The sequence below is a fragment of the Callospermophilus lateralis genome, chromosome 14 (genome assembly GCF_048772815.1).
Source record: "Callospermophilus lateralis isolate mCalLat2 chromosome 14, mCalLat2.hap1, whole genome shotgun sequence".
NCBI classification, from domain to species: Eukaryota; Metazoa; Chordata; class Mammalia; order Rodentia; family Sciuridae; genus Callospermophilus; species Callospermophilus lateralis.
In genome coordinates, this window is record NC_135318.1 from 66,337,057 (window position 1) to 66,347,209 (window position 10,153).

The window sequence follows — 10,153 nt, forward strand, 5'->3', positions numbered from 1 at the left end:
GATAATGAGCACAATGACATGCATGAATCTTATAAATGAAACAGTGAATAAAAGAAGCCACACAAAATAGTTCACGGAAGATGATTCAACTTTATAAATTTCCTGCATAAATAAGACTAATTCATGATATTTTTTTAAACTGAGAATTGAACCTAGGAGCACTTTACCACTATCTCTGAGCTACATTCTTAGCCCTGTTTTGGGGGGGTTTTGTTTGTTTGTTTGTTTGAGACAGTCTCGTTAAGTTGCTGAGACTGGTCTCAAACATGCAATCACCCTGCCTCAGCCTCCTAAATTGCTAGGATTACAGACAGGTGTGTGCCACCACCCCTAGCTCTAATTCATAATTTAGAAAAAGATAATAAATGTGTCTCTGGGATGGGGCAGACATTGACATGGAAGGGTTGTATAGGAATTATCTAGGTTAATGTAGAGAGGGGCCTGGGTTACTTAGTATGTTAGTCAAAACTCTAAGTGGCTTATTTAAGACTTAATTTAAGTTTAATCTCAAAAGAAAGAAGGAATGAACTTTGAATTCTAGTTAATTCTGTGCACACTGAAGAGTTTAAGGAGGAAGAGTTATCTATTTCTCTGTAACAAATTGTCCTAAAATATGGTGCTTTAAAACAACAAGCATTTATTATCTCACCATTTTTATAGATGAAGAAACTGATATCAGTTTAGCCAGGTGGTTGTAACAGGTTCTTTCAGGAAGTTGCAATCAAGATGAAAGCAGAGGTTGTAGTCACCTAAAAATTGGACTGGCGCTAGACGATTCTCTCCAGGTTCATTCCTGTGGCTTTTGGCAGGAGGTCTCAGTTCCTCCTCACTCAGGTTTCTCCACAGGACTGTTCATTACAGTCATCTTACCCAGAGTTAAATACTGCACAGAGAAAACTTAGTTCCTGTGTGATCTTACCTTAGAGGTCATACAGCATAGTGTGTATCATAATTTGTTGGTCATGTAGATCAACTCTGATGTAGTATGGAATGGGACAACACATGGGCAAAGGCTTCAGGACATGAAGATCATTTCAGAGCTGCCTACTAAAAGAGTACCGATATTTGCCATTTCCTTTAAATGCATGACAATAGAGATATGCATTGACTGATGGATAAATGACTGAAAGTATTCATAGAAATAAGATATAAAATAGAAAAATATTAATAACTGTGAAATCTGTGTAGTAGGTAGATATGTTACTGTATAAATCAGTAAAATTTTCATATGTTTGAAATTTTTCAAAATAAAATAATGAGGAATCACTTAATCCTAAGAAGACATGGGGAAACATGGTCTCCTCTAAATAGAAATCTATAAGAGCTCTGTCTAATTGTGAAGCAGAGATGCTAACAGGTGATGGTTGTAATAAGGCATAGGTGTTTTTGCAGATGGCAGCACTGAATGGAATGCTTGCATTGTATGTCCAGCAGAAAAGCTTGAAAGAGCATCAGAGTGAACACACCTGTTAGTCCACAAAATACTGTGGAGGAAAATAAGATACTTCCTATGCGTGCTGGTGACTTGAATTGTAGCAGAATGAAGCCAATTTAGGACTGTTATTTGAGAGAAGTAGATGACCAGTGTTAGTGTGAACTGATATCTGAAGACCAGATGGGAGCAAGTAGCATTTATTTTAAGGACATGATAGAAAAAACTGTACAGAGAAGGAAATAGCCTCACTTGGAAATTACCACCAGTGTTATAATGATAGTTTTTAAAGACCATGTGATTTTTCTCTCAAAGGGAAAAGTTCAAAGAATTTTCTTAAGACTATTCCTGCCAGGTGTGGTAATGCACACCTGCAATCCCAGTGACTCAGGAGACTGAGGCATGAGGATCATAAGTTCAAGGTCAGCCTGGGCAACTAAGTGATATTCTGTCTCAAGATAAAAAAAAATTTAAAAAGGGGCTGGGGATGTGGCTCAGTGGTTAATCACACCTGGCTTCAATCCCCAGTACCAAAAAGGAAAAAGAAAAAGAATAAAACAATTCATATATAAAACACAACAAACAATGAATGCAAGTCCTAGGTCTGTGTTGAGGGCTTCTTCTTCTTCTTCTTATTATTATTATTATTATTATTATTATTATTATTATTATATTTTAACAAAAACACCACCAAAAAAGTAATATGAATCATTAAATAATGATTAAGCCACATATTAATAGGGACAAACAGAAGCTAAAAATCATGGGAACCTCACAAGAGCTGAGAAATGGGGAATGACAGACACAAGCTAAAGATAGTCCTCTGGCTTTTGTTCTGGTTGTATGTGAACTGCTCCATGTTCTTTCACACAGTCTGCACAGGGATCTTGGTGACAGAAGCACATGCAGACAAAGCAGTGCAGAACAATGTGTGCAGGACACTGTGGAGTCTGAGACTGCCCTCCCATCTAATTGCAGTAACTGAGATGAAACATCAGGAACCCACAGGCCAGCATGGTTGCAGGGGGAGGGGGATGACTCAGACAATGCCTAAGAAGCCAAACCCAAGTCCAAGAGGCGGGTCTCTCATCTCTTAAGGGATTCAGGAAGATTTCTTGACCATGAACATGTACTTTGGAGAAAGCATAAATACCAAATATAAAAAAGCAGTCGCTGAGTCTGTGCCAAGGCCATGTGTTCACATTTCATTTTTTGTCTGTAAATGGTCTTACTTCTCTTTTTACTTTCCCTTATTTGTCAAAAGACCTGCAGTATCTCTCAATGAGCAAGTAACAAACTCTGAGATGACCTTCCTTCCTATATCATCCCTGATAAAGGGCAGAGGAAGCTGGGGAGAAGGTCAGCCTGGTATTTATGCTGGGACAGTTTGCCCCTGAAGCTGAGAGAAAATTCAGTCTCGACTGGATTCATCATCCTGTTCACAACCTGCAGCTTTGTGAGGACCATGTTCACAGGTGTACAGGATTTCCTGAAGCCAGTGAGCATGTCCCACCACTAGCTGAGAGAAAAATAAATCCTCACCAATTAAAGTATTCCATGGAAACAGAGAGAAAAGCACTGTTTTAGAATCTCAATTTTTTTTATTAAAATAAAGACACTTTTGTAAATGAATAATCCCCTAGTATACTCTACTTGCTCCTGGATTCCAGATAGAATTTCTTAAAGCAGGGCCAACCTTAGCTAATGATGTCAGTTGCTACAGGCAAATCCCACCTCCTCACACCAACACAAGAACAAGGTCTCCCAAGGAGCATCCTCGCCATGAACTCCAGTGTCTAAGGACACATTAAGGCAGCTGTCTGTTCAGAAGACAAGCAATAAAATATTCTATAAAGACACCCAGTTAAATTTTCAATTAAAATGATTGAGTGCCTTCATTTTTTAAGTTTTCCCAAGGTTTGCTGATGACTAAAATTATGTAATGAAGCTTTCAAGGTTTTAAATCTGCTAATTAATCTCTGCACCTTTTACAATAACCCAAAGCAATAAAAGGCACAATGAAAAGATGCAGATTAGCGTAGGAGTGGATTAACCCTCGGGAGGCTGGTCTCTTCCAGGCTGGGGACTAGTGATGTAAAGTGGGTCAGAGCATCATTTGACCCTGGTAATATGCAGGGAGCAGCCTCATCATCTGGCAGCTGTGTCAGAACTGATTCTGAGTCCCTGCAATCCCTGCTGTGATGCCTGCTGCATGCCAGACCTCTGAATCTCTGAGTGAAAGGCAAAGGGCAGTGGGAGGAAAGCCCTGGGATCTTAATGGGTGGAACTTCCCGATACTGAGTTCAGAGTGATTGAAATAATCCTAGACACAGCCAGACAGAAGCCTGAAGTTCTAATGTACTGTTGCACAGAAAGGTGACTGTAGTTAACAATATTGTACTGAATAATTCAAAATAGCTAGAAGATTTCAGATCTTCTCCTCACAAAGAAATCATCACTGGAGATGATAGATGACTTAAATATCCTGACTTGTCAGCAATATATGAAACATCACAATGTATCCCATAAAAATGTAAAATTATTATGTCAATTAAAAATAAATTTGAAAATGTTTCTAGAAAAGCTCAAGGGATGAGACTCTCTAAGGAGGATTCAGGAAGCCACAAGTGGTGTTGAACAAATGAAAATATGAAGTGGAAAACCACTGGCCAAACAGCTTTGAGGAACAGATAGAGATACTTTGAGGCAAAAAAAAGATAACCAATATCTATAACTTGAAGCTAAGTTTTACCTGAAGGAGTATTTCTTATCCCCAAGCAGAGCTGACAAAGGGATCAGATATATTAGCTCCACTGTGTCACTGTGGTTTGCAATGAGCACATAATGGTGCCCACTGTTTACCTGTGTCCTCCCAGCTCCATGCCCACATGCTGCGGCTGGAACCAACAGTGGATATTTTCCAGGCTCCCTTGCCCAAACCTGCAGGTTTCTGTTTAGGTTCTGCCAATGGAAGATACTAAAGCAAGAATGGAATGGGGAAGCAGAGGAAGAGGATGCTCCTCTGCATTTCAAAACCCTGTCAGTGTCATCAAGCAGCAGGAGGTTGCTATTTGTATATTGCTCTTACTGGGAGGCAGAGCTGGGATCTGTTCTGTGTAGTATTTCCCTGATCCTACATTCCCTCTCTAGTGGGACTAAGAAGACAGAGAAAACTAGAGGTTTCTCTCTAAGAATGATCAGGAGGGTGAACAGCAGTGCTCCATGCCACAGAAAAAGTGAGAAAAAGCCTGATAGACCTGGAAGTTAGGGAATCAACCATGGCTCCGTGGACAGTCGGCAGAGTAGGGAAGATTGCCACAGGGAGAATGAATGCCTGCCTCCATCTCTTGGGTACCTGATGTTGCAACCTTGAGTGAGGGGAAGAAACTATAATTTGTATGGCAAAGGTAAAGACATTGCAGATAATTAAGGTTCTTAGTTAGCTTTGAGCTGATCAAGAGAGCTAGGCCTGGGTGGGCCTTCCCTAGACAGGTGAGGCCTGGCAGAAGTCAACAATCTGCTAAACAGTAAACTGCCCATAGAGAAGGCCAGACTCCAGGAGCCTCCAGGAGCCTGTAGGAGCCTCAGCCATTCAATTCCAAGAAACTGAATGCTGCCACCAACCATTTGAGTTTGAAATAGGTAAAAGAAATGCAGATGAGTTGACAGCTCTGTCCAACACCCTAATTTCAGCCTTGTGAAATTCCGAGCTGAGAGTTCAATTAACTGTAGTCTCAACTCCCGACCCAGGGCAACCATAAGATGATACATATGTGTTAAAAGCTGAAGTCCCTAAATTTGTGGTTACTGGTTATGCAGCAATAGACCGCTGAGATAGGGACAAAAGCCAGATTTCAGGCAAACACATATGCACATGCACGCATATACAAACACACACACACACACACACACACACACACACACACACAGACTCTCTCTCTCTGTTCCTCTAGTCACTGACTGCACAAAATCCTGACACAAAACAGATCCATCATCTGAAATTATGCTGTCACAGCCCACCTTCCTAAAACAGCTTATTGCTAAGACCCAGTCAGCACACTGGGCCTCTTACTGCTAGCAGTCTCCTCCCAGATGAAAACGGGGCTCCTATGCCCTCTGGAAGTTTGTGTTGAATTTCTGGCTCTCACCTCCATGCTCCAGAAGCCTGTTCTTTCCTCTTCAGTATGTGAAGGAAAACAATGTCAGTGTCGTCTGAATATTTTTATTATTTTCATTTGACTGTAGACACATAAGAGGCAAAGAAGCTCTTCAATTAGGGTATAAAGGTTCTCACAGAACAAGAACAAAATACAACCGTGCAAAGAAAGTCAGTAATCACAACACAAAAACTAAAGGTCACCCTGATCATTTTGAGCAATTGAAATGGAAATTAACAATGTTGCTGAAGCTTTCTAGGTGACCGGGAATGTATTCTCTCTACCCTGAAATACTTCTCATGTAGACAGTGATGGCAAAAGCACCCATGACAAATCCGCAGGGGGAAGCACAGAGACCCCTACAATAAACAAGGCGATGCAGAAACTGAGAGCCTCATCATGTACAGCTGAGCCGAATCTCCTTAAGAAAGCAATCTCAATAACCTTGTCACATCCGTTCTCCACACCTTTCCTTTGGCAGGCGTTCTGTGTCCCTGTGAAGCCTCATTTCCCCACGTATCGCCAAAGGCGACCGTTTCATATCACACATCAAAGCGTGAAAAATGTCAGGGTAATGAAAACTGACACCGTGGCTAAGAGAAGGTATACCACAGCCATTGTGGAGAGAGCTGGGTCAAGGTCCTTCATCATGGCCCTGGTTCTCCCGCAGCAGTGCTCTGTCCATAGCTACAGGTTGCAGAGCAACCTGCAATTCCAAATGAATCCCATGGCAAGATGGACAAAATGGCTTCTACGTTCAAAACTGAAGCCACCCTTGATCTTGGAAAGGTTCCTGGCTTAGTGAAATAAACTCATTCTTTAGCTTTTATCCATGTATCTGGTCAAATTTACTTAATTTTTTCTCAAAGCAAAACCTATGATAAATTATAAATTTTGTTTATTAGCCACCTTGTGCAGAAAAATGCTACATAATGAGATATTTGGGAAGTCTGAAGGCTTTGGTTTTGTGTACATATCAAACACTGATGTACACTGGGTCTTTGGCCACGTCATGGAATTTCTTTATTTGGGTTTCAATTTCACAGAGTGAACTCCATTTCAGACCTTGAATTTTTTCTAGCTCAACTGCCAGGGATTCTCTTTTGCAAAGAGATGTTAGCATCTCATCGACTCAGAAAGGACACTGGGTCTAGCCGTGTGGTTTAAGCAATCAGCGACGTTCACGTAGAGTGTACTGATTTCGATAGTGCGCTCACACACCGTTACAAAGCCTCCTGATGCTGCTCAGGCAGGCAAAGCCACTGATTGGAAGCTTATGTTGCTCCTAGGCAAAATAACTCAAAGAAGGATAATTTTAGGGCTGAGAAGGTTAACGTCTTTATTATTTAGAGAGAGGATAAACTCCTGATTGAACACGCAAAGGTCACATCTGGAATAAAATAATTTGGTAGCAAAACAGAAGTAGAGATAGAAAACTTTCATGGACTCTATGCTGGTAAATGGAGAATCCGTGCTTTCTCATTCATTAGTCTTTTGTGTCAGTATTTCAGAGCAGGATTATAAATAGTATGATGACATTTTCTGTCCTGATACATTCTCTTGTCTTGTCTTGGATTAAATTGTAATCCACATCCCCCACCCCTTCTTAGGTAAGAGATGTACAACAAAGCTCTGGATGGAGACCAAAGCCCTGCACATGCTCCATCTCGTGATATCTGACCAGCTCACTACTCTTCAGCTCTCTGCCCAGTCACTGTGTACAAACTCGACAAAGACAGAGACAGCCAAGTTCATAACATGCCTCCCAATTCTGAGTTATTTACTCTCACTAAGCAACAATAATTCATCTCCTCCCCCTCCCCCTCCCCCTCCCCCCCCTCCTCCTCCCAGGGAAGAAGTACTCTGGATTGAACCCAGAGCCCAAACATGCTGCACCTCTTAGTCAAGTAATCCAATGCTGTATCTCATCACACCATAATCACTACTCTAGTCTGTGTGAGTCTTCAAGTATTCCCTTTGCATTTGTACTTTTTTCTCCAGGGTGAGGACATCACTCCACTATTGAAAGCCCCTCCCTGCTACCATCCACAGCAATCTCCTCCCTGCTGCCTAAATCACTATACTTTTAACACCGTGAATCTTTTCCCTCCTGGCTCACTGAACCTCCTGTGTCTCCTCTACATGATCTGAGTGATTTCTGATACTTTCTTTTTTTATTCAGCAATGGAAAAGAAAAAAATAACCATCACTCTAAACATATATTCTTTAAATAAGGCCTAAGTTAAGAAATCTCAGGAGGTTCACCTACATGGTAGAGGGGCAAGCCGAAGATGAAATGGAGAAATCAAGGGTGATAACAGGGACAAGTGATTTGATGCAGTGCAGAGAAACGATGAAGACCCAAATGACCTGTAGGAAATGAGAGAGGATCCTGGAAACCAGAACAGACCAACAAGAAGCTGCATAGGACACACTGCCAATGACTGCCTTGGCTGAAATTCTCTACTAGAGAGCATTCTGCCCCGCGCAAGGTGTTTGTAATATGCAGCCAGAGTTGATAACTACTGAGTTACCGACACTGTTGAAAATCCTCCTCAAGGGGAATTAAGTGTGTATGTAGAAAAAGACAAGAAGCCAGCTAGAGACCGGGCATGGGAAACAGCTGTTGGCAGCTGATTCATTTTTTATTTTCCTCATTATTTCACAAATTTTAATGAAGTGGATCTTTGACTGCAAGTGAGATGGAGCTTTGAATATTTGATTGTTACAAATATTTAAGGAGGCCCCCATCTTAAAATATTAAATCCTATTTTTTGTTTGTTTGTTTGTTTCGGTTGCTTTCTCTATGAAATGAGAAGGTTGGCTACAAACCCCAAGGGTCCTTCTAGCTCAACCATCATGGCTTGGTATTGCTGAGCCTGATGAAAAAATACGAGGCCTTGTGCTTCCCTATCACCTTTTTCATTATCCAGGGAATGTGTTGGAGATACTGTTGTTTTGGAAAGCACACATTTCACACTCTTGTGGTGCTGAACTGGGCATCAGAGCAGTGGTCTCTGGCAGGACTTTACAAAACCAGCCCCCGTAAAACAAGGGCACTAAATGTTACCTGAGGACGGATGAACAAGCAGGACCATCTCATCCCCCAAGGACAAAGACAGACTAGGTACTCCACCAATCCTCTGCAGCTGTGTGGAGAAAAGAACTTGGCTGATGGCTTTCCACCTGTCATAGAGCAAAGGAACATTTTTTAGTTACTTATTCCCAGAGTGGGGGCTTTTCATGAACAAGATCTAACCCCACAGGTGGGGATATACTGCCACCTGCTGGCCCTCTGCTTGTTTGCAACAGGAAACACTTTTCAAGACCAAAGCAATGGAAACTTTCCCAGACAGCATTTTAGATACATCAGGAAACATCAAACGTCACCAATCTATTAACTGTGAATATCTGACCAAACATTGGCAGTATTATAGAGTACAATGTTCAAAATAATTTCTCTGTGTATATTTATAGTCACACAACTGAAAAAGCTCTTGACTAATATTAGTAGCCAAGGTGCTTCAGAATTCAACAATTTCTAATAACTCATTAATATATAATAGGAACTTTTAACAAGTAGGGTTATTTTCAATACATTATTTCACGTGAGATTGCTGACAGAGGTTTTACACTTGGAAGTTACAAATATGCCACATGACGATAACAAAATTATATTCTTGTTAAATACTTCTGGCATTTGGTATTGTCACTAATTCAGATTTCCCCTCCTTGATTCACACTATTAGGTTGTGTGATTAATTTTCTGCTATTGGAATGGTATGGAGGTTAAAAGTTAATATGGATATAAATGGAACAAGCTCTGTAATTTTATCAGGAAAGTGGTTTGAGGCTAAGGGTTCAGTAGCATTTTATTTGAAATGGCTTTTGTGTTTCACACTCACTGACAGTGCTCTTTCCTTCTGGAACCTCTAAATGTTTTCAACCACCCGTGCCCCAATTATTTAGAGAATGTGACACTGACCAGCTGCTGCAACACTGTTGAGTAATATTTAATAGCAAAGTCCCCATCTTTCCTTCAGTCCACCTTGAATTCAGTCCACAATAGAAATAACATTTCTATTATTATATAGGCAAATGTTATATAATTTGCATGTTAACTTGAATTTCTGTTTTTTGAAGGTAGATTTTGGCTTTTGATTTTTGCCTTTACATTTAAAGGGTATGTTAAAATGTTATTTGTAGTCCTCCCCGCCTTAATCCGTCCCTAAAGCAGAAAGAAAAAAAGTCTTGGCATGTCCAGCCAATAAGGCTTTTAAAAATATTGATGTCCAGTCTCAGATCATCCTATTTCATAAGCCTAATTGGGAAAGGAAAAAAAAAAAACCTACCCATCTTCAACCTACTCATCTTTATCCTCCTACCACCCTGCCATGGTATCCTCTCTGGTGTCTTGATTTTTTGGGGGGGTGGGGTGGGGGAAGTACCGGGAATTGAACTCAGGGACCCTCACCCACTGAGCCACATCCCCAGACCTATTTTGTATTTTATTTAGAAACAAGGTCTCACTGAGTTGCTTAGTGCCTGGATTTTGCTAAGACTG